Genomic DNA, 24,857 nt, shown 5'->3' on the forward strand with positions numbered 1-24,857 from the left:
AGGAGGCTGTATACTTAAGATATTATTTACAGAAAGAAAAGACCAGTCCTATTTTTATGGGAAAGGTGTTTTTCTTGTTCAGAGCAGCAATCTAGTATCTTCCCACAACTTTTAATTTGTGTCAGACACTGAGAGGGGCCTGATAATAAACTTTGTAAAGCCCTGAAATCATTTGCATTTGTTTTGTAACTGCATTTCTATGCAAATGTATAGCACTCGACTTAACACCAGCACTTTTAAATCCACTCAGTAGAGACATTTTCTGAGATTTTGTCAGAGGGAAAGGATTATAAGATTTAAGTTTGACTGAAATGCTGGTGGAGTATAACTCATCTGAAGAAGTTTCAGGAGTCTGAAAAGTCACCATTTTAAATTTTTTCTGAAATTTTCCACCTAGTTTAAATAAAAAATAAAAACCAAAAAACCTTCCTCTTTTTTCTATACCATGTCAGCTGCAGAAATGTTTTCCTTCTTTTTTCCTGAATTCTTTTCAGGTAATTACCTATTTTACATTAGAATAGCTTTCCATTATTCTGTACACACCTATACCCCTCCCACTTAGATTCACTTCCCAAATTTGCTTGCTCCACAACACTGTTCAAATTCATTGTTTATTCATCCCTTTTTTTAGCTTTCAGAAAGTCCCTGGCCACTGATGGCTTGCTTAGCACAGGTCCAACCCAACACCATTTTGTGTGAATCCAGGACAGCCAGGGCAGCTGCAGGAGGAAGAACACGCACACACTGGATGGTCTGTGTAAGTATGGGGAGTGGACACCATTGGTTGCTCTCCCCTTCTTCCTAGAAAAATTTGAAATTAATCCAAATAGCCACAAAAATACAGGAGCTGCAGGTCTTCCTTAGCCTGGAACAGTACTAACTCCTAGTTATGAAAACAATGAGTGACATCATATACAAGGGTGACACAGGACACAGAATGTCACTTTGCAATTCTTGCATTAAACATCTTTTTGAACTGTAGATTTTGAAACCTAAGTGACAAAGAATCCTTAAAATTATCAGGAAAATCTCTGCAAATTGCTGAGATTTAATAATTTTCACTACCAAAATGTGAGCTTCATTTTTAGGTTTAATAAATTTTATTTTGTACTGTAGCCTTAAATGTTTTCACCAGAGAATGGCAACATCACCTTCAGAGTTGTTCAAATACCAATGCCAAATCAAATGTGGCTTTTATCCAGCAGCAAAATGCTCAATGTAGATCCCTTTTCCTAATGTCATATCTCAAAATCTAATTAAGTAAAAATCAGTGGAAGAAAAGTGCCACTTCATTAACTTAATGAATAGAATAGAATAAACATGAAGTGCTAGAAAGTCCAGCTGTTCCTCAAAGGGAAGACAAATTTGAGAAATTAGGATAACACAAACCACTCTTCTGTGTCTGAAATATTTTTATATGTTGTTGGCAGCTAACAGCTCTTGTAAGCGGTGTGAGTTGCCAACAAAGATATAGTTGGAGTTATTTAAATTTTCTCTCATAATTATTAATTTTGTAGACTTCCTGAGAGCTGTTGAGCCACAGTACAGGTTTTGCAGGTACAGTGATATATCTGCAGAGTTATGATCAGATAGAGCTCAGTAATTGAAGATGGGTTTATCAAATGCCTTTGGCAGTGTCACAAAGAACTAGACCTAAGCATTGCAGGCCTCTATTTAATTTTGCCCTTTGTGGGAAGATTCATTGTGCTTGTAGCCTTTTGATTAAGACACACCTATGAACTGCAAAAATGGCATTATCCCAGGGTTCACTCCTCAGAGAAGAGAGGATGCAATGCTGGTTTGTTTGTTTTTTTTCCTTTGGAACTGATGCCATAGTTCAAAAGACAAGAATTTTAGTAAAAGACACAAGGTATTAGATGTTTTTGGGGTTTGCACTGCCCTTTCATTTACCATTAGGTACATTTATTTTGAGAACTGTTTAAGATGAAACAGGACATTTTATTGCAGTGGGGAATATTACAGTAGCTAGAAACCAGGGTATTGTAGCTAGAAACTCATAAAAAAAGGAAAAAAATCTCCAGATGAATTTTAGTTTGAAATTTAGAACATAGATTTAATTCTCTCTCACTTGACAATTAAAAATTACCTCATTTAGAGACATAAAAATTTATGTGTCGAAAAGGAACTTTTTTTCTTTCCTCAACCGAATCCTTTTCCTCACATCCATCAGTCTGGATGTCCTCACAAATACTAGTGGCAGCACAAAGGATACGGCACAATCCTAAGTCTAGGGCCTTGGGAAATTGAGAAGGAAGAAGATATGTGAAAAATCATCCCTTTTAACTACAGTCTGTACTTGAGTCTGCATTAAACCACAGCCTTATGCACACAGGTTCTTCTCCAGGCTTGGGGTGTTACTCTGTTCAGTCCCATATGCTTGCTCTGCACATTCACTTGTCTTCAGGAATTTTTGGCAACTATGAGCTGTGGTTTATATTGGGTAATTACTGGAGTCGAGTTATTTAAATGTCCACAAGGAGATGAAAGTGGAGGTGGGGATTTACTCACCTAATCCAGCTCTGCTCTCTGACAGGGAGAGGAGTTTAGCTCACAAGTGTTACAGTCGAAACCGGTCTCCACATTATTGTGATGACTGGAGCAGGACTTCCAGCGCAAGCACTCCATCCCCCGCAGCGGGAACATCCAGCTGGCACAAGGGTTTGGTTATGAGAGGTGCTTCAAAACAGTTTGAGATCCAATTATGAAATGATGAAAACACTTAGGGGACATAGAGGATGTTTGATTTAGAGGAATTATCTCCTCACAGGTAAAATGACCTGTGCTTATTAGCAGAATGAATAATATAATCTGTGGACTTTAATTAAATTGCTGTTTTTCCACACACGTGCATTAAATTATGCAGAAGGAGCACGTATCGGTGGATTTCCTCACACACCAAGGGCAGAGCACGTTCCTGGAGAGCAGGTGGCTGGCCCTCAGCTGTCCCTGGGAACCCACCCCATCAGAAAGCCCCCTCCAGCTCCTATCGAAGAAATCCCTCAGAGCAGCGGCTGCATCAGTGAATTGCAAGATGAACTTTGGATGACCGAAAAGCAAAACATGTTGGTCTTTTAATCCAGCTGCTAGAGTTGGACTGCTGCCTCTTCCCTAACCATACAACTTTCAGCCTCATCCCTGTTTTGCTCAGTTCCTAGCCTGGATGCATTTAAAGCATGTAAATTATTTGTTGTATGTAGCACCACTGTAAGCATGCTACTGTTAACCAGGCCTTAGCTGTGCTTTCTCCAGGCTTTGAACTTTAATGACTCACTCTGAAATATGTGACATGATGAGTGCTATCTACATTTAATTATGTAAAAGATTTTTCTGATTCTCTGGTTGTAATTTTAGTTTTGGCAGCTGATAATCTTCCCAGGCTAGTCCGAGTGCTTTTGGAAGCGGAAGAGAAAAGAAAGTACATTTGTACCTTAAACTACTTTCTGAAAGGTGTTGGAAGAAAAACTTACATCTCACAGTAGCTTTCCCATCAAAATTAAGGTAATAAGAATCCTGTAAGCGGTGACACTCCTCTACGGATGGCCAAATGTCTCATCCTCAAATATAAGTTTTTTGAAAAATCTCTTTTTCCCTGCAGGAGAGACAATGAAAATCGCAAGGGACTGTAAACTGCCCTGTGTGGAAGCAATTGTAAGTGTAAGTGTCCTCACCACCACCTCAGACAGCAAATCTCAATCAGCCCAGAAACATTTTGAAGTGAGATAGAGCTACTGCTCTCACGCTTGTTTCCTCAAGGCTTATGAACAAAATCCCTGTAGAGCCTGACTCATACTAACCTTACTTGCCATCTCTATCAGAATTCATGTCATGAGTTAGAACCAGTCAGGATCTTTATCTGAAAGGTTATGTATTATTTTGTTAGAAATCTAATGTTAGGAGCATAATCTTTGCTTTAAATTTGTTTCTCACCAGGTTTTCTGACATTTGTGTTTTTAGCCTGGAGAAAAGGAGACTCAGGGGAGACTTTATCACTCTCCAGAGCTACCTGAAAGGAAAATGTATCAAGGTGGGGAGCAGCCTCTTCTTCCAGGCAGCTCATGACAGGAGGAAATGGCCTCAAACTATGCCAGGGGAAGATCAGGTTGGACATCAGGAAGCATTTTTTCACTGAAAGGAGAGTTAAGCATAGGAAATGACTGGATGTGGCACTTAGTGCTATGGTTTGGTTTGCATAGTGGTGTTTGGTCAAAGGTAGTACTGAGCGATCTTGGAGATCTTTTCCAACCCTAAAGATTCTGATTTTATGTGGTGAAAACTATGGTCCTGCTTCATTCAACAGCATTGCAACTTTTCATCTACTTTTCATTCAGTCAATATGTTGTGTACTCATTCAGGCGTGTTCTCTGCAGACAACACTTAAATATGATTGCTGAATTAATCATTTACAGCTCTCCAAGGTAGGCTTTGAAGAAAGAGTTGCTTGTATCTCAAAGGTCAACATGAGACAAGGCTACAAATCCAAGGTAAAAGCTCTAAACACTCTTAATAACCCACCCAGTGACCTAAACCAGACTATTATTCCAATAATCAGATGCTGATGCAAATTAACCAGACTATGCTCCCAATAATCAGGTACTGATGTAAATTAACTTTTGTTTTATTGGGTGAAGTAATTCTTAAAACAGCAATCAGAGAATTTTGTCAGTTCGGTAGAAAAATGAGGATCTAAATACTAGGCTGTTGCATCCAAGACCACCAGTCCACCAGAGGAAGCTTAGAGCCTGGCACAATGCTGCAGTGGAAGATGACTTCTTAAAAACAAAAATAGAAAATCAGACCCAGGCCATTTACTGTGGAGGATGATCCATACCTTTTTGTTGTCACAGAAGAAAAATCAGAAGGATTAGATCAATGAAGAAAGACACTGCTTCTGAGTGAAATAAAACTAATCACAGCCTAGGAACACAGCAGCCCTGTTTCATCATTATTCATCTTGGACAATATCTGATCAGCAAATGGTATTATTCAAATGAATGAGTTGCAATGAATTTTGCAAATACAGGAAATAGATTTTGTATCTGTGAGTGCTGATTGATTAAGCTCTTTCAAACTAATATGGCCCATTTACTGCAGTATCACTGGGCAAAATAAGAATCCCTCAGAAACCACCAGGAAAGAGCTCTGGGTGAAGAGCAGGAGGCCTGCAGCACTGCACACATCTGCAGGACCATGCAGGTTCTGTGCCACCTCTTCTCTAACCCAGAAGTCTGATCTTAGTTGGGCTCAGGACAAGACCCAAGGGTTTCAGGCTTTTTAAAATGCCTGTTCTTCTTTCTTAGAGCCATGAGCAGTCCATGTTCATCTTCAGGAAAAATACCACTGACAGAAAACAGTCCTAGGGCCACTGTGTGGTCTTTTGTCACCTCCATCTGACAATGATCATTAGGAAATAGCACGTGCAACATAATCATAATCTGTCATTGCTGTCCAGAAAGAGAAAGTACACAGGGAGGAAGCTTGTGCTGTCCGTCAGGGGAATTTGGGCTAAAAAGGTGACTAAATGGAAAGCCCACCTGACACCTTCTGCAGCATGTTTCCTTTGTCTGTTAGTACTTGGGGAGCTGCACAGCCAGCTTTCAGCAACCATTCTTTCCTCATGGACATTTCCCAAAAAGCCTTGAAGCATTCAACACCAATATAATATAAACTGAGTTTTTAACACCATTTTAGGATTCTACTGAGTTTACAATGTTTCTGTTACAACATTTAAAATGTCATCTGTTGCACACTGCTAGAAATCAGTATTGTTTGACTGTGGAAAGCTGCACACATTGCAAATAGTTTTTCAACATCCTTGGGAATGAGTAACTTTGATAAGTTCCCTAGAAAAGATTCAAATGTGACCTGTTTTTGGCTCATGTAACATTCTGCTCACAACTTGATTTTATCTTTATACAGCTTATGTACTGCTAACTGTAGGCCTTGAAACTGTTCATTGAAGCCCATTCATTCAAGTCCATATGAAAAGAGCCATTATTCATCTTTTCTACTAGGCTCTGCATATCTTCATAACCCTTCTCATGAGCTGATTATATTTCAGAAAAGTAACATTTTCCCTTTCTTCAAAAAAATGTCCTGTAAGAACCAGAAAACTCAATCAGATGACTTATATATTATATGTTAGAGCTACATGCATATGGAAGCCACCATTCAAATAAATGTAAACAGTACATTTCCACCTGTGAATGATAAGTGAATTTTTATATTGGATGAAAAGACTGATAGAGATGATAGCTGGCTACCTTTCATTCTGTTTCCAGAACATTAGTTCTACTACTCACAAGATTTTTCATTTTACTTTAAATACTCAATTATTTGTGCTGGAATTGCTATACACTGTCATTCAGGGAGCACCAAAGTGCAGCAGTGCATGCATTTAACTTGCTGAATCATAGCTAACCACTGTAGCTTGAAGGAAGAATAACCAACTCTTTGTAACCAATCCACTGAAGATAGCAAATAGTCATAAATACCCCATATATACATATGTATAAATATATATATGAGATAATCATCATGCAAAACAAAAGCAAACACAAAAAGAGAGAGGAAATGTAATAACTTCACCTCTTTGGAAATAATTACTTTTGTCTACACTTACAGTCATAGACACCCGTGATAACCAATTAAAAAAACCCATATACAATTTGCCATCATTATATTGCCCTGTTCTAGGATGAGATCACACACTGAGAGATATAGGCAATCTCCTTTTTATGTCCTTTGCACCTTTGATTTAGCTGAGATGAATAATAATAATCTTACCTTTAGTTAGCACACTTTAGTACACAAAGAGAAGGAAGAAGATTTCATGTGTTTCATTTCTTCTTCTCACAAGAAGTGAAACACATGAAATCCTTCTGAACACCAGCATTCTTCTCACTGTGGGGTTTTCAAACACTGGAACAGCCTGCCAAAGAGACATTGAGAAGTCTCTGTTCTTGAGCATATGCAAAACTTGGGCAACCTATTCTAGGGGATTTTTCTTGAGCAGGGAGTGTAGACTAAGGGGTCTGAAAAGATCCCTCCTACCATCAAAAATTCTGTGTAATTCTGTGCAACACATTGCAAAAATTTATTAAATAGTGGTTGCCTTTCACTTTTAAAACAGTTTTGTATTGCAAGATTGGCATATAGCATAATTAAGAGAGAATGAGATTTCTGCTAGATGTATGAAGGGAAACTCCACAAGAAATCTGTCCCAACAAATGTAAATACCTTGATAAATAACATTTACTAAGACAATATGGAAAGAGGACAAAGCTCTTTCAAGACCCACATGAAGTAGGCTTGAAAGCAGATTAGAAACAGTAGTTAACTCCTCTCACATTTGGAAATAAAGCTCTCAAAGTCTAACACAATGGTACAGTACAATGATTCTGCTGTCAATTTGATACATTCATCTTTCTCTTCCTTTTTCTGAAGAAGGAGAAATAAATTATGTAACAGACAAACTGATAAAACTACAATTTCTGACATTCTTGACATTCTTATAACATTAAGAAAGGACAAAGCCTGATGAGGATGAATGCAGAATTATTTCCCTTCATTCTGCTGACGCTTTAAGCTATTCATTTTAGTCACATGTAGCCTCTTTTTGCACTATACCTCCATATCTGAAATTTTTTTGTATGAAACATGACAATATTCTTAAATTACCTCTACCCAGTATGTCTTTTCTGACTACATTCCCTAATTTGCTTCTTCTACCAAATGTCAGGCCTGAGTCATGGAAGAAATATTGGAATATATTCATTCATTATTTCAGGTATAATAACTTACATTTTATTTTGTTTTGCTAACCACTGTAGCCAATCCAGTCACTAATTTCAGGTGCACTGGACCTCAGCCTGTTCACTTCAACATCATCTCAAACTTTAAAATACACTCTTTTACAAGTGCACTGATTAACTAAAAACTGTGATGCCAGCATATATTTTGTCTAGAGATTATACTCATACACAGTTTAGCTGCTCCTCTGCAAACATCTAATAGTGAATCTGGCCTAATACTGGCAAGAATACTCATAGGGCAATAATCATATTTATCTGAGGCAGATTCCCACAGTCAAAGTGAACAGTGTAAAATCAGCAAAGAATCAATGAAGGAAAACAAACAAACAAACAATCTCCCTAACATAGCAACTAATGACAAAAGAGGAAAAGAGGTGGAACCAGTCAACCAGCTAAATGAGCATAGCAAATAACCTCAAAAAAAAGTAGTATCAAAGCCTCTGTTGTTGCCTACACCACGGACTGATTGTCTCAGAAACATGGGCTGTTTGGGGCCAATGGAGTTCAGTGGGGGATTTCTTGAAGTCTCTTTTTTCCCTCTGGCTCTGTAATTTAAGCCTAAGTAAAATTTAGGCAACAGGCAACATAAAACAGACCTGAAGTCCTCCTCTTTTAAGACAAGTTGCTAAACAAGGAATAGCAGGAGAGAAACTTTGTGAGCATGGTGGTTCGTATATAATCATGATGTGGCTTACAATTCCCTTCCTCCTAACTTGCAGTGCTTCAGTGTGCTTTAACAAGCACAAAATGTTTATTCAAGCTTTGTTCAAATTTCCATTATGAGGCTCATAAAGACAATGTCCCTCTGAAACTAGATGTGGCTTCAGATTGATGCTAAGCCTGACTTTTCTGATGATTCAAACATGAGAATTTTTCTATTTTTAATGTGCAAATCCTTTGAGAAGCCCAAGTATAACCATACTGAAAATGCCTGCTTTGTCTGTAAACTAATTTGAGATAGGAAATTCTTATTGAACACTACATAGGAAAATTAGTTGTTAAGCATCATTATTTGCATTTGTTTGTTGTGATTTTTACCATCATGGAGACACTTTCCATCATATCAAGACCCATTCTTATGCTTATGTATTAAAGAATTATAGACTCAAGTGTATTAGTGTTAAATGCTGCTCCAAACTCCTTTCTCAGAGGTCATTTGGCCATTTATTCTCAGTTTTTTACTTTTACTAGTGATGCATTTCATCTAACCATCGAAGTGAAGCTGGGCAATTATTTCTGAACATTTTGTAACACTAATGCATCCTTCTTTGCTTATTATTTTTCATATTCCTGAAAAAATTAAGTATTTCATTTCAAGTGGGATAGAACAGCCCATGCAACGCAAAATGACATTTTTGGGTGTTTTGTTTTGTCAAATAATTATTTTTAAAATTCCCTTTGATCTTTTCTACTTTTATTGTTATTTATAAATTCTACTGCTGAACCAATAAAATCAATTACTCGTGTTGGCCTAGTTTCAGCTACAAAGATTTTGTTGCCTCCTTCTAGCAAAGAAGGGGCTCCCAAAGCACTGGAGCACTATCACCGTTATCAGAATCTCAGAAGCTATCACCTTTTAACCTTATAGTTGGCATGCAAAGTTGGTATGATTTTATAGTCAGTACACTCTCATGAGGGCAGAGTTTTGGAAATAACCACTTCCAAAGTAGATAGCAACATTTCTGAACATAGTTCCTAAAGCAGACAGCACACCCTCCCAACTATTTGAGTAGGAAAAACAGGAGTTTTGTGGGTATTGAATATTGTGTCAGATTCAAACACAGGGTAAATGAGAACAGTTTGATACAAATCAGAGAGGTTTTGGAGAATTCTAGTTCTATTGCAAATGGCTGAAGTTATGCTGAAGAAGGGTAAAAGGCTTGAAATTACCTTTAATCTTTATGGGGTAATCCAAATCTGGCTTTAATTTAGGAATTCTATATTTCTTTATTTTAAAAATTAGATACTCAAGCCTACTTGGCATGGAACAACACTCTACAGCTGATGGCTTATACCAAGGTGTAATAAAGCCAGTATTTTGTCCAGCCATCCAAATTTACTCAGACACTGCTTAATCATAGCAGGGGATGTACAGTGCATTTTTCTATCCAGCATCTATCTAATAGTCACATGCTTGGGAGAAATCACTCCAGAATCAAGGCAGGATAGAGTTGTACTGACAGGCAAAGGCCCGAGGTGCAGAGAATATTTGAGGCCCCTTTCTCCAATCTAATGGACAGCAGATGTGCTTTAGTGAGGAGAGGATTAATCCTCAAACATCTTGTACCTCCTTGCTACTTATAGCAATGGGAGTTGTTCATACAAGGAGAAGAGTGCCTGCCCCAAGCTGAATTTTCCAGCAATGGGATGGGATCCTCCTTCTGACTGAGGGCAGAAGAGGGCATTGTAACTGCTTTTGAAGTGATTAATGGCACATCTAACCAGCTGGAGAAGGCCACCTGCATGCCATACGCTGGGAGACGTGGAAGTACTTGGGAAGTAGTTAATAACTCCTTGAATTGACAGGGGCAGATTTTGCAGCCCTTTGGCAAATGGTGGCTTCAAAAACTAGATTTGCATCTACCCTCAAACCAAGACAACAGCAACTCCAGCCTATGCATGCGTGTTTGTGTGCATGTGTGCACGTGTAGACGCCACATTTTATAAACCCTCTTGTTGAATCGTTCCAGAAGTGAGGCAGGAGTTTCTTCATTGTGCAGCTTGTGCCGTGTGCCAGCAGGACAGGATGAATTGAAGACAGTGTTCCAAGTAGCCTAATACATTCTCGCTGTTGTAGCTAGCTTTCAGTACAAAGCAAGAGGAAAACAAAGGGCTAAAGAAAGGAAAATTCAGAAAGATCTACAGTCCAGGGAACCTGAAAGGGATTAGCTTGGTCTCCCAGGCATGATTCGTTATGCTGATCTGAGAATGAGACAACATGGGGCTCTGGTAGCTGCTGAACTGCTAAGCCCCTTGGAAGTCTGAATTGTCAAATATCACATCCCTTCCTGAATGACTCGCTCCATCTGTGTTTGCCAGTGTCCACATTGACAGCTGCCTGCCATCTTGGCAACAAAGTCAATGCAATTTGAGAATCTGCTGTGGATGTCTAGTGCACACACACACAAAAGCCCACAGCCTTTAGGCTTAGCAAACCCTGCTAGCTAGCTCCAGTAAATAAAGCAGTCCAGGTATCTCAGTATATAAACCAATTCCAAAATCATTAGGAGTGCTTGAGTTCATTAACATAGTGGTGGCTGAACTTGTATTTACTCAGACAAGTTAGTGTTAAGAACTGAAGGCTTGTGTGTGTGCATTAACTCCCAGCCAGAGTATTCTGATGTGGAAGGTATGTGTTTCTTTAAAAAAAGGCGAGATGCATCAATCTATCTCACTCGTGATCTACATACAGCTGCTATTCAGCAGGGTCAATAATTAGCTTTCATTTTAGTAACTTTATCAAAACACAGAGGATGTCTTGCTATGAATGCATATCACTGAATACATAATGAGAGCATTTTAATCAAAAAAGAGGTAAAGAATAATTCAGTGAACTTGGAAAGAATAAAGAATTGAGAATTCCACCCACTGTTACTCATCCATTTGAATAAGAGATGAGCTGCCAGTGAGGAGTACAACAGCTAGTAACACTGCTATATTTATATAGAACCTTCAGAACGACAGAAAATATTAACATATTTTATAGCATGCTGCTTAATTGAATCAAACTACCAATCCCTGACTATTTGTGATTAGTCCAGCCACTCCTTAATTAGAAATAAGAATACCTTCAGAGGTTTCATATGGAGGTTATATACTGGTAACAGGGTATTTTATAGAAATCTTCCTTTGTGATACTTTAGCTTTTCTGTACTTTAGTTACAGATTCATACATTAAGCCTGATTTTTCTGAGGGGATTTTAAAGAGGTAGAAATACCTCATGAAACAACAAGAAATATCGTAGTTTTATTTTGCCTTCAGGTTCATGCATTGAAACCAACTAAAGCCTCAGGTTAAAGAAATTTAGGTCACATTTGTGCAAAACAGTTCTGCTGCCACAGTTACTAGTTATTCCTGCTTGCATAACTGATATTTCAAGAAAGCAAAGTAGCCCATTTTTTAAAGAATATTTGTTCAAGAGGTTCAACCGAAAGAATTTTAAAAAAGAAAAGTTGAGCTCTAACAAGCAGACTGTCCCTAGAGAATGCATTACAAACCAGCAAAGATGTCCAGGCAGATGCCTGCAGCATTACTCACTCGCCCTGGCATCCTTAATTACTCTGGGGATGAAACTTTGACCTTGCTCTGTCCTGTGTGACTGAATGGCAAACAGGAAATTTCTTCTGGAGCAACTGAGGACCTTGGAAGCAGAGGGGAGAGAGAGTAAGTCCAGAAGCAAAATGTTGGCAGCTATGCCCAGTTTTGGGGCTACAGAGGTTCAGAGAAATTGCTAACTCCCTCCCACTCTGGACTACAGCTCAGGAGAATGGTGAAAACAAAAGTGGAGAGCAGAGAAGCAAAAACACTGCACACAAGCTGACCAAGTTCACTTCACAAACACCAGCTTCAAGCTCTGATTGTCACTGAGCAAGACTCACCAAGGAGCAGACACGTCACCTCCTGGCACCTCCAGAGTCCCTTCCCCAATGCAGGAGTAGCTTTTTTTGGCACATTTTGGAAAAAAAGTGTAGTTTGTTGGTTTGAGAAGGGTCATAGCTCAGGCTGGTAGAGTCAGTGCTGAACCACCAGAAACATCAGTTTCTGGCAGCTTTTTGTGCTGCTTCCTATGCCAGGGGAGAGTGAATTTGGCCCACTACAAATACTGTGGGGTAGGCTAGGATAAGGCAACTTCAGTAGTCCAGTTTTATGGGCTATCTATTAACAAATGATGCTGTTCCAATGGTTTCCTAACAATTCAGCAGAATTTCACTAACTTTGTCATTGGAACATAAAGCGTTATTTATTTATTTGTTTGGGGAGTTGTATAACCCACCTCACACAATTCCTCTACTCCTGAAAAACTTTCAGACAATTTTCATAGTTAATTGACAAAGTGATGGCTTAGATAGTGTCTCATCCTTGTGCACTGTTATTTAATATGTTTCCAAATCCTACAACTACCTCCCTTAGGCACAAGGCTGAGTAAATTGACTGGCATTTCACTGTACCTTGAAGGTCAACTAATTCAGGGTCTGTCCAGTCACCGAGGAATGTAGGTGCTAAAGCCAAGGATCCTGCACCAGTGTAGCCTTGCTTTCTCCCCCAGACATTCTTTTTGTCTCCATAAAAAGCCAGCTCTCAGGAGCTAGGCATAGAGAGGTTAATCCTTATTACTAGTGACACTGGAAAATGCTTATGACATATGCACAGTGGGTCCCTTTTGGAACACTGCATAACTGAGAGCATGGGAAGGATATTTTGCACGGAACTGCCAGGAGGCTTAGAAACTGTATTAGAAAAAGTCTGGTTCTTTCACTGCATAGCTCGTTTAATGAACCTCTGTGCCTTAGGGTAAGGGAATGTACAGTATTTGAGCAGATAATCTATGTGACGTAACAAATTAACCTTTGAAAAGAACCTCAATAGTTATGCAAAGCTGTATCTTGCTTTCTTTTGAATAACTAAGCTCCATATCCTGAAAAAAAAAACAAGTTCTTGCTAAAAGATAGATGGCTCGTGCTCTGCTATTACACTTGGTAGCACAAAATAGCAATGGGAAGAAAAATAATGTTTCCATCTTAGTAGGACACCATTGTCTAAGCAGCATGAACAAATGGCAAGGGTGCCTCTTCAACTACCCTGCTTTCAAAAGGAAATTTTTCGTGGAACAAATTCTGCTTTTAGCATAGATTGACATTATTGGTAGGGAGGGTATAAAACCACACAGTAGCACAGAATCCTAATTAGCAAGAGTCACTAAGCTGCAGGTTTGTGCTGCGATCTAACTAAAGCACTTGCAAAGATTTTTCTCTGTCCCACTGGGGCTGGACTGATGCCCTGAAGATTAAACAGGGCTGCATAATTCCGTAGTGTCTGCCTGAGCTGATGGTGAGCACTGTATCTTTCCTCAGCAGCTGCTCACAAGGTACCTGCATAGGCCCTTGTCCCCAGATTGTGTCCTCCTTTTCATCTACTGCATTTCATTGCATGGCAGGGAGCAATACAGAATCTTTCCTGAAACAGAGCCACTGTGGTCATGCCATAACTTCTCTAACAAAAGTACAATAAAAAAATTTTGCCTTTGCTAGAAGTGAATTCCTGCCTTTCAAAGAGCCAAAATAATTTAAATGTCAAAATAGGGTGCTCAAATTTCGTAAATAACCAGAGCTCAGGATTTCTGACAAAAGTGAATGTAAAATGAATTGGAGCTGGTTCATTACACATGAAGGCTCGCAGGGAAGCAGTCACATTCTTTGTTTGCCAGCTGTTAGGACTACACTAAGACTTTTTTACATCCTAGGTAAGCAGTTTCATGGAGGCAGTTTTCTGAGCAATAAGAAAAGTCTTGCTACTGCTTTTGGTTCAGGGCAGCCATGCCAAGAACAGTCAAGAAGGAAAAACAATGCTGATATCTGAGTGAAAATTTATTGTAAAGTACAGAACTGTTCTCACTCAGTCCCTTTCTGTATTATTCATAGTTTCCAAAAAGAAAATTTTTGTGTTTACTGAGGAGCTCTCATTTTGGTGTAACTGAGATCAAGGTATTCTACTAATTTCCAGAGTCACAAGAGTCTTTAGGAATTTTTTTTTTTTTGATATTTCAAAAAACTTGACCATGTAATGGTTTTGTTTACATTCTGAAAGTATCTCTGGGATGACTTCCTGATGAGGGCACAGAATAAAATGGTAATTTAGTACTAACCTAAAGGAAATAATGAAAAAGAATAAAAGAAAGCAAACTGATTGCACATTGCATCTTTCTCACCATGCTGTACTCGATTGCTGCAAAATAGCAACTTGAGAACAATGTGTCTTTTAGTGAACCATGCAGAACACAATGCTTATACTGGGAATCAAAACCTTGCAAAACGCAACATGCTTTAGATTTATGCTTCAGAGTATTATCTAATCCTCGTTAATTTCAAAGCTAAGTTTCTGGGTTGCAGAAGGTCTAGAACACATTACAAAAATATGAAATTACTTAAAGTGAAGTCAGAAAGATACAGCTTTCAGTAATTAACCATCTAGCTTCCAGTTTTAGGTATGTATTTGTCTTTAACACGTGAGTGACCCTACAGAATGCAAGTCTTTGGAGTGCAGGTTATTAAAAGTCACAGAGCAGTAGTAAATAACAGCTGTGGGCAACCCGAGGAGTGGGAGAGAACTTGGACCTTAACCTTGTCACTCCTTCAGGAGTGATTGCTCCCTGTCCTGACCTTGAAGTAGTGGGATTTTCTGAAGGGAGAAATTCCAAGTTTGTGGAGAAAAAGGAAGCATTCTCTGGCAGATTCTGTTAATAACAGCTGCCTAAAACTGCTGGGATACTTGGAATGTCCCTGTAAGTCCCAACAGAGAAGGCATAAAGGGCAAAGGATGGGTGAGGTTGTGCCCATCTTCTTCAGACATTTGCATATTTGGTCTCTCTGATCTCTAATTAGACCTGTGCCCAAAACTCCAGAAGTAAACATGCCTCTACTGAGAGCTGGAGTCCTTATTTGGCCAGGAGAAAACGCTGCCTCTCAGTCTTACATGGAGCACGAACATACACATGCAAGTGCAATTGCAGTGTAGAACAAATCTCATTGGAGGGAGAACTACTTGATTTGTGCTGCAGCCTAAACAATCACTGAAGAAACACACTAAGGTCTTTTCAGCTAAGCTGGAATCAGCTTAGAGGGCGAGTAATGAATCTAACTGTTACACTAGTTTCCATGTCAGCAAAATAACAGATGTACAGTATAGCAGAGGAGGGGAAACTCGGTTTTGTTTGTTGAGCAGGTGCTACATTAACTATCACATGGAAGTTTCTCAAGTACGTTTGGAGCCAGTTGGAAAGGAGCCAAGAGCACAGCTTCCATTTCATCCCCTGGACATCCAGCTGTGCAGCTGCATAAGCCCCTAGAAGCAGCTGAGGCAGAGAAAACAGTGACACCTTGTCACTTCTCCAACCATTTCTAATGCCCCACCACAAATATGAAATAAATAAAAGACCCAGGAACCACCCTCCCTCAGTGACATGTACCATGACCCAGCTGCCAGATATGGCTGTCAGAGCATGCTAGGCAGGTGGGGCACAGCAAGTTATCCCTCCTCTCCAGCAATTACTGCATCCAGCACATCAGGGAATGGACTTAGAACTGCACACGTGCTAAAGGGACTTTTGGGAAACATCAGTGGGGCTGTCTAGGCATTACAATGATAAGCTCTGTTGTAAAGAAATGATTTGACATGCCAGGCAACTGCAGAGAAACCAGCGCCTCTTTAATAGCAGTGCATAGAAAACGTAGCCAGCAATTAGGCTGAAGCTGTCATCAACAGGCAGAGAGAGGCTTAGCACTATTATGAGAGCTGAGGTGGCTATTAAGTGCAGTCTGTCTTCACTGAACAATTCTTCCATGGCCAAATGACTTGGAAACTTCTGCAGATACTTTGCACAAACTCTTCACCTAAATAGTGCTAAAGCTGCAGGCACGGGTGAGCTTCTACAAATGGGAAGGCATCTTAACACAGATTTAAATATAAAATGATTGCAAAATAATCTGCAACCAGAGTTCCCAGAAATGTGAAATGTTCAGGGTGCTTTTTAAGCTACAGAAGATGATAGAAGATGATAGGACAGCAGCATTATTCACGCATGATCATGCAGAAGTTAGCTGATTATCAGCAACAGCTGAAAAACACTACTAGGTGAGTGTTTTTAAGCAAAGTAAAATAAACTCAAACATCTGTTTCCATGTAATAAGCATTCTGAAACCAAATAAAAGCAAGACAACCTGTGCAACACTGATAATAAGGATAGCAGTGTACACAAATGATAAAATACTGTGCAGTAGTCCAGAGCACTGTAAGAGATGAAAGCCAATAAATTCAATGCATTGACAACTATAAGGAATGCCTTTATATTAGAGTTCTATATTGACATTGAAATATATACATCAGAGTTATGCCATTGACTGAGCAGGATGGCAGATAACAGAGGTAAGTCTTCAGATCTTATGACAGGATGTGATGCAGAAATAAAATATTTGGATTCTGTAACCAATTGCTTATTGAAGTAACTAGCTGGTGAAGTCATAAAAAAAGAAAATACCCATATTTTAGTGGTGAATTGTACCCAGGTTCTGTTCTGTATAACAATTCACACTGTTCAGATTCAGCATTTGTGCTAGAACGCAAAAACCCCAACCAAAAAAAACCCAAGAAAGCCACAAAAACTCCACTGGTTTTCAAGCCTGTAGTAGCTTACTTCTGGAAAAAAAAAAGGGGGAGGGCTTCATTAAAAATTAGGAAGCTTGTTAAATTAAAAGAAGTAGCTAAAAAGATAAAAATGCTTACAGTTGCCTTGGTGACAGTTTATAAAATAAAAATGAGATGTTCAGAAAAAATGCACACCACAATCAAAAGACTTTAAAAACCTTCAGCAAAGTTAGTATAGTTAAGAAGGAGAGTACAAGAAATTATGAAAGGCATCATGACATCTTCAAAAATAGAACTCTATGAAAGAAATAGAAAACCAAGAAGAATAAAAAGGCCAGTAAATGTGTAACACAGCATCAAAAATTATTCTGAGAAAGAGCTTGTTAGTCACATAGAAGCTGTATATTTTCTGAAAACACCAACCAGGTAACAATAGAGTCTTCAGCACTCAGATCTGAAGTACAAGGGCACTCTATAGAGTTGTATAATAAAAGATAAATTATTGATTTGCATCAGTATTTGCCACTGAACTCTTTGCAAGGGTTCTGCTAGAGGGAAGTTTGAGGAGGTGTTTAAAATATCAACAGCTTTAGAAAACAAAATTAAGAAAAAGTAATCACAAATAACATTGTCACAGCTAAAACAATCTCAGCTGTGAATACCCTGGCTATTAACTGCAGTGCATAGCTTTGTCACTCAGCTTGGTCGTAAAGCTTAAGAGGTTTGTTTTAAGAGATTTAAGAGTTTTGTTTCAAGACTGAATGAAGTTTTAGAGGAAAAACCCTGACAAATGAGGCTGATTGCCATACCAGCTAAATTGGTCATTTACAATAAGAATATCATTTGTAGATAATTACATAATACAGTAAGAGCAGTCAATCCAGCCTTTGGAAAAGGAAGTCGTACAGGGCAGCTTTGAGAAGTGACAAGTGCTATTGTCAGGGCAGAGCAGTGTGGGGGAGTCCATGGGGCAGGGGTCTATCCCACTGCTTCAGCCAGGAGCAGGGAAAATGGAGGGGCTGGGGCAGCTCCAGACCTGGGGAACATGGACCAGCTGAGGCTAGGCTTGGACAGGGCCCTGTCTGTGGCCAGGATGGGCATGGTTCATGGCAGGGCTGTGGGTCCTGCACATTAGGCTCACTGTGGCATCAGTGGAGCAGGAGCTGAGGTTTCCAACAGCTGACAAGGGGCCCTGGGACCTGCAGAGAATGGACAGCCCCAAGGGCCAGGCAGGGACACCAAATCCCAGGGGTGCCCTCAGGACCTGGGCAACTCTGCTAAAATTTCCCTAAAGGATCCTCTTTAAAGCTTCCTAAGGCACAGGTTTAAAAAAAAATCACTGAGAAAGGGAAGCAGGGATAGTAAAATGTAGAGGGTTTCATAGCAGATGGGGTCTGCCAGGGATGCAGATTGCACACAGGGACTGCACTGGAATGTGTTCACATATGTTCATGTAGTACATAAATTACATGGAAATGGTGAGAGCAGATGTGGAAAAGCTCATTAATGATAGCATTGTCCATGGCATTAAAAATAAAACTGCATTTTTGTAGCTGTACCTCACCGCTGCACAGCTGCAGTACAGAACTGCTGTGTGACAAGGCAGCGAGACGGCAAAGGAAATTCAGTGTCTGCAAGTGCTCAGTGACCGGCAGGGGACAAAAGCACACTGCCTGGACACAGCACCCATGCCCACACTCACTGTCCCTGCTGGGGAGAGCCAAAAGGCCCCACTGAAAGCCCTTCACAGGTGGTGGGCAGAAGTCAGAATGGCAACTCCAGCAGAGTCTGTTCAATGTAGGTCATGTATGAGAACTGTCAGTGTGAAAACAGGACACAGAAGTGGCATGTGGCTTCTGTCTGAGGAAAAGTTACACAGGCTGAAAATCCTCACCTTTACAAAGGGATGATTGAGGGCAGAACTGCTAGAGCTTCATGAAGGTACAAATAGTCTAGTGAAAATAAATTCAGAATGATTACTCACAATTTTTCGTAAAATATATACTATGAGAAACACAGGGAAATTGGACAGCAAGTTTGAACACGTAAAAGCCCTTTATTTTTACATACGAGGAGCTTACATAACAGAATGTGTTGCTATGGTGTGTTCAGATTTACACTGAATCTAAGACAAGCATTGAATGCTATTAAGCAAATTAATGGAAAAGCAGTTTATTTAACTTGAAGATACAATGCTATTTACTAATCAGGAAGCCCAAAACAAGGATCAGAGGAGAGATAGGAGAATGTCATGAGGCATGGTATGCAATAAATTATCTGTATATAATTATATATTGCTAAATTATTTCTCTGAGATTACCTTAAAGGAAATCATGAGGGTACAGAACCAGATAGAGCTTTAGCATGATTTGCAATAATATTAATATTTCCTAAGTTGATACAGTACTGCTTGCAGTGATTCTACCTATTGCACCTTCTCATTCACTACTGCTGAAATGATATTCCTCCTCAGACCCCAGTGTAATTCATCTCACATAAAGAGGGTCCATCCCTATCCTGGAGGCACTCCCAGCATAATTTTTAATTAAAGCACTGCAAGTATCACTTTGCATACCTGGAATTTAATAAATGCCTAGCAGTGAAAAGGAAAGAGCAATCATCCTTACTGTGAAATTGCACATTCCTGAATCCAATAAGGTGAGAGGTGTCAATTCATAGCTCCTGAGGCTGCAGCTTCAAAAACATTTCCTTTTTTCAAATAGATTAATTTCTGCTGGGGTCAGTTCCTTGACCCAGATCATGGCCCAGCCACACATTCCCTAGCATTGCTGGGACTATGTCTGCAGAAATGCACAGCCAAGTCTGCTAGTAGAGAAAGGGCCATCGTTTAAGCAGTAACCTCCACTTAACAGTAGTCCAAAAAGTTTTGATAGAAAAGCAGGAAAATTTAAGAAAAGTAGCCTTTTTCCTACACCAAGCAGTAGAGAACCTGCACCTTTCTAATCATGTCATCATACAACAGTATTGAAGAGGCAGACATAAAGGCAAGGGTTCCTGCTGCAGGAACAAAGAGGGAAACAGCTGCTTTTTGAAAGGCAGAGTGTCATCTTCCTGCACAACACAATGCTACAAGATAACAGGCTGTGTCATATGTATTCTCCAAAGAACATAGCCGGATGAACTCAGACAAGAACCGCTCATCTGGTTAGACTTTATTGCCCCAGCTAGCCATAAGCCATGCTTCTCCTAATGCAAGTTAGCTGAAAGCACACTTGACATTTCATCACTCAAATTATTCAGACAAGCACCTTTTAACCCAGTGCTTGAAAAGTTTAAATGAACAGTAATGGAAAACTGTTAGCTAATGAAAAAGGTTACTTTGTCCCACATAGTGTTTATTAAGCATTCCAAAAGATCCAGTTCCAGCTCTCCTTATGCTCCACTGACATTTAATACTTTGGGATACACTGAAGGAAATTCTTATTTCAAAATCCCTGCTGAAGTAAGAAGGGAAATGACCTTACTTCCACCTACTCTTCCAATATGCCAAACAGCTATAAAATAGTAAATATAATATAAAAAGATGCAAGTTTATTTCACTTCAAGTAGATAAATCAATGAAATAGGTGCAAAGCAGGTGGGCAGCTGTGGTAGCGGTTGTGAAACCACAAAAACACTGATTACTGCCCCTTGACACACTGACTTACCTATCTGCCAAGCTGCTTGGCATCCATCACTGGGCAATATGCAGCTGCTGTCTGTGTGGCAGAGTGGACTTTGCCTTTCACCTGGAACTTTGCTTCTGACAGCATGCTCACATTGTAGCACAGTGCCCTGCCTGGGCTATTCTGCTAGAAATATATGACAGAAGCAAAGACAGGCTTTCAGTGGCCAGCAATAATATCCTTTCAACATCAGTATATGGAAGTGCCTGCATTTATAGCGTACAGTCTAAGTGGGGCTATCAAAGCTGCAATAACTTCTGTCATCATGTTGGCTCTGGTTTTCATTCCTCCCCACAGCCTTAAAGCAGGCACATGCACCCTTCTGTACCTTATCAATAAAGAATGCATGCTTACATTCCTCACACTGAGGTAGGCAGTGGGATTTACCTTTATATTTGTTTCTGTGCCAAAGATGAAATTTTCCTCATTTCTCTTCACAGCCCAGAATAGGATTGTCTTCTGATAAAAAAAAGCAGTTGGCAAACAACCTCCCAGCTTTGCATAACCATCTCACAGAAAGTGTCTCTTTGCTGACTCCTTCTCCCAGTTCAGACCTTGAGACAGCATGGGTCTCAAAGAAAAGCTCTGATGATGCAGCTCTGAGCAACCTGGTCTGGCAAAAGGTGTCCCTGCCCACAGTAGGGGGCTTGGAACCAGATGATCTTTAGGGTACCTTCCAACTGAATCATTAAAACCAAAAATCACAGACAAAGTCTAACTAGTCAAAGTTAGAAAATGGTGGGCAGCACCACGGGGGTCATCCCCAAAATGTGTGACTGCACTGCACAAGGTTCTTTGCCTTCTATTTATTTCCCAAAATAATATATATGTATAACCCCAGTACCTCCCATCCCCACTTTGAATTAAAATTAGGTTATTAGTCCTTTACACATGTGCAGTTCTTATCTTGAATTGGGTCAGTGGTCCCAGGGATGAAGACAAGAACATTTTCATCAGGTCTCTGTGACTCTGGCACAATTCAAGGCCCCCTGCTTCATGATGGATAAACAGAGTCCAGGTGCTGGGCATCATTCCACTGGTTTCAATATGTTCTTATAATGGTTCACTTGCTCCACTTTCTATAAATAAGTTCACAATATGACAATTAGCTTCAACTTAAGCATCTAATAATCATTAATTTACCATTGGTGTGTCTAACTTCAATATGAATTGGTTCTAACCCTTAGCTAAAAATCTTAAATTGTTAAAGTCATGATTCACAACACAGGCCATTCTATGATTCTATAAACCCCTCAATTTACAAGACACAGGATTCCCTGAACTCTCACTAGCCCAGAATAATGGAAGAAAGGGTAAGTGATTGCTTGTCCACCATCTAATTTATGCACTGTGGTACCTAAGTAGACAACTGACCCAAACCAAGGGGTTTGAGTGCCTCATTTTTGTTATGTTGTCTGACAGACAAGAGCTAAATCCCCTTGCTTTGAAGGAAGTTGGTTGGTCACTGCAGATGACCCTACTGAGCTAGAAGGCAGGCGAGCTCCTTGGGTAGTGAAGGTCCAACTTGATTCAATCTAACACACTTCTGAGGAAAATAACAGGTTTTTCTTATGCAGAGGCTGAAGTAATTATTAGCAACTTAGCCCCTGCCTATTGACATAACAGGACATCTTCCCCACTCCTGTGCTCTAATATCCCCTCCACACTGATGAACAAACCATGTTTGGACATCTATTAGTACAGGCTGTCATACATTAAAATACACATGCACATCTCATTGTGTGATGGTGAAGAACTGCACACCCCACTCATTTGAGGAAACTTCAGGCACAATGCAGCAGCTCACTGAAGATTTGGACTGATGAAATCTGGAGGATGCATTTTCCCTCCTATCAAAAGCATCAGGAGATAACATGATCAAAGGAAGAACCCTCTTTAAGCTATTTATCTTTGCAAAGAATGACCTGATGATGTTTAATGGGATGATTAGGCATAGCTATGGTTTAACGCATATTTAAAAGATTATTTCTGTGATTAACTGGTTGTCAGAAGGAGAGTATCTAATGACAATGGAAAAGTAATTTCATCAGTGCATTCAAAAAGATGGTTTGTACTCACAATATTAATATGCAGCTCTTTAATTGGGTCATCTCTTAGCACTATTTCAGAAGTAGAATTGTGTGTTACTTCAAAACTGGATTTTTAAAGTTATGTCTAAAGGGGTGTCTTCTGAGGTAGACTAATAGAATGAGCAGTCAAAATATTTGAATCTAGATAACAGAGATGCTATCATTTCTTACATTTCTTTAAGTATGCCTTTTTGGGATGGAGAGAGACAGGAAGGTGCAGACAGCAAAAATAGACATCTGCTGAAATTAAATACAGTATATGGAGCCTTTAATTTTTAAACTATGGCTGCAATGTTTGAATCCAGATCACTGAAATGATAAGCTGCTACAGCTTATCTTGTTAGTGGTCAGAGGGCCCAAAGCACTAATCAACATGTACTTGTTACTATGCAAAAAAAGCATGTCCTCGTACAAAATATACAATGAAGTTTTCAAGCACACATACAGTTAGAGGCTGGAATTGAGTCACTAATACAAGACAAGGTAGAAGCTTTGCAGAAACATGCAAATAATTCTGATTAACCAGGCACCGTACTCCTAAAACTCTCTCCTTTTCCCCACACTGCTTACATCTGAAGTATGGAGGTATCTTTTATCAAGTGGAAGAAAACCCAAGGGATCAGCTTCCATCTGAGATCAAAGTCACAGACTTTGCCATTATTCAGGATTTACATAAAACAAATGGCCAGACCCTTTATACAAGAAAAACCTAGCTGTGTAGCTCTAACTGAGCCACTTTGTTGAGTTCCAGGAAATAGAGAACTTAAGGTGTACAAGTCCACATCACCTTTAAAAGGTCTCTATCCCAGCATACAGCACAGTCAAGACAATCATAACACACAGAGTACCATCATACAATTTCAGAAGGCTTCAACCCATACACAGGAATACCATACCTCATCAGAAGGCTTGAGGTGTCCACCCATAAAGAGCAACAGCATCCAACTTCAGAAGACGGCAAACATCTGCCATTCTTGCAGCCCAACCTTTCATACCCCTCATGCTGATGCAGTGCACCTGTGAGCCCTCTGCTCCCCTATGTGGTTGGTCATTGCTCCTGGACACTTCAGGTCTCAATACCTTCCATGCTGCTCACCTGCTTCCCTCAGCTGTAGCTCACTGGGGATGAGGCTCAGTGCCCCTCAGCACTCCAGGTCTCGTTACCTTCCATGCTGCACACCTGTCCTGCACAGCTGCATCTCACTGGGGATGAGGCTTGGCCACAGCCCCACTCCCAAGTACCACCAACTGTGTGCCTACAGCTCTCTGGTATCACTTAGCTGGAGAAGTTGAATTCTCTGACGTATTTATTGGAAGGAAAGCAGGGAAATTTTGCCTTCCCAGGAAAAACACCTCCTTTGTCCCTCTGTGCAGGTTTTCACACAAGACAAGGAAAATCAAGCCAGAATTTGGCTTCTGTTGTCCCATTTGAACTAAGGAACCCAAATAAATGAGCTCATAATGAATAATCTGCTAGCAGGCGCTGCAAACATATTATTTACGTGGAACCACACACCAAAATACCTGCATAATCAAAAGTACACCTGCAGCTCTAATTATGTGAAAATCATGTTTACAAAGAGCAATGAAAGCACTGTGTTTCCACCTTTTGATTTTAAACCTTGTGTTTCATTTCAGTCTTTCAGACCCTTTCAGACCTAGAAGTCAATTCTAAATCTGTCTCTAGAGGTTGGTTGGACTGCTTCTAGGTTCTAGGCTGATTGAGAAAGCAAAAACATGTTTTTCCTAGCTGATGGCCTCTCAAACTAGAAGAGGCAAATGTTTGCAAGTGTTTCTGAATTTTGGATTCCCTGAGACTTTTTGCTGATCTTTATTTCAGATGTTTAGTCCAAATATTGTGTTAAGTGTCAAAAATTATACCACCTCAAAG

At 39.8% G+C, this 24,857-nt stretch overlaps 1 long non-coding RNA gene across 2 annotated transcripts; it reads right to left on the bottom strand.

The window, feature by feature from the left end:
- Window positions 1–4,660: 4,660 nt before the first annotated feature.
- On the bottom strand, window positions 4,661–23,935 carry LOC135444828 (uncharacterized). 2 transcript variants are annotated; one of them, XR_010439295.1, is made up of 5 exons: window positions 23,863–23,935; window positions 21,264–21,955; window positions 20,859–20,999; window positions 6,805–6,949; window positions 4,661–6,114 (listed from the first exon to the last, which is right to left on the bottom strand). It is a non-coding gene; the product is annotated as an uncharacterized LOC135444828 (long non-coding RNA). The 2 variants fall into 2 exon arrangements; XR_010439294.1 differs by having other exon boundaries at window positions 20,859–21,002.
- Window positions 23,936–24,857: the final 922 nt, after the last annotated feature.

This window comes from Zonotrichia leucophrys, chromosome 3 (genome assembly GCF_028769735.1).
Source record: "Zonotrichia leucophrys gambelii isolate GWCS_2022_RI chromosome 3, RI_Zleu_2.0, whole genome shotgun sequence".
NCBI lineage: Eukaryota > Metazoa > Chordata > Aves > Passeriformes > Passerellidae > Zonotrichia > Zonotrichia leucophrys.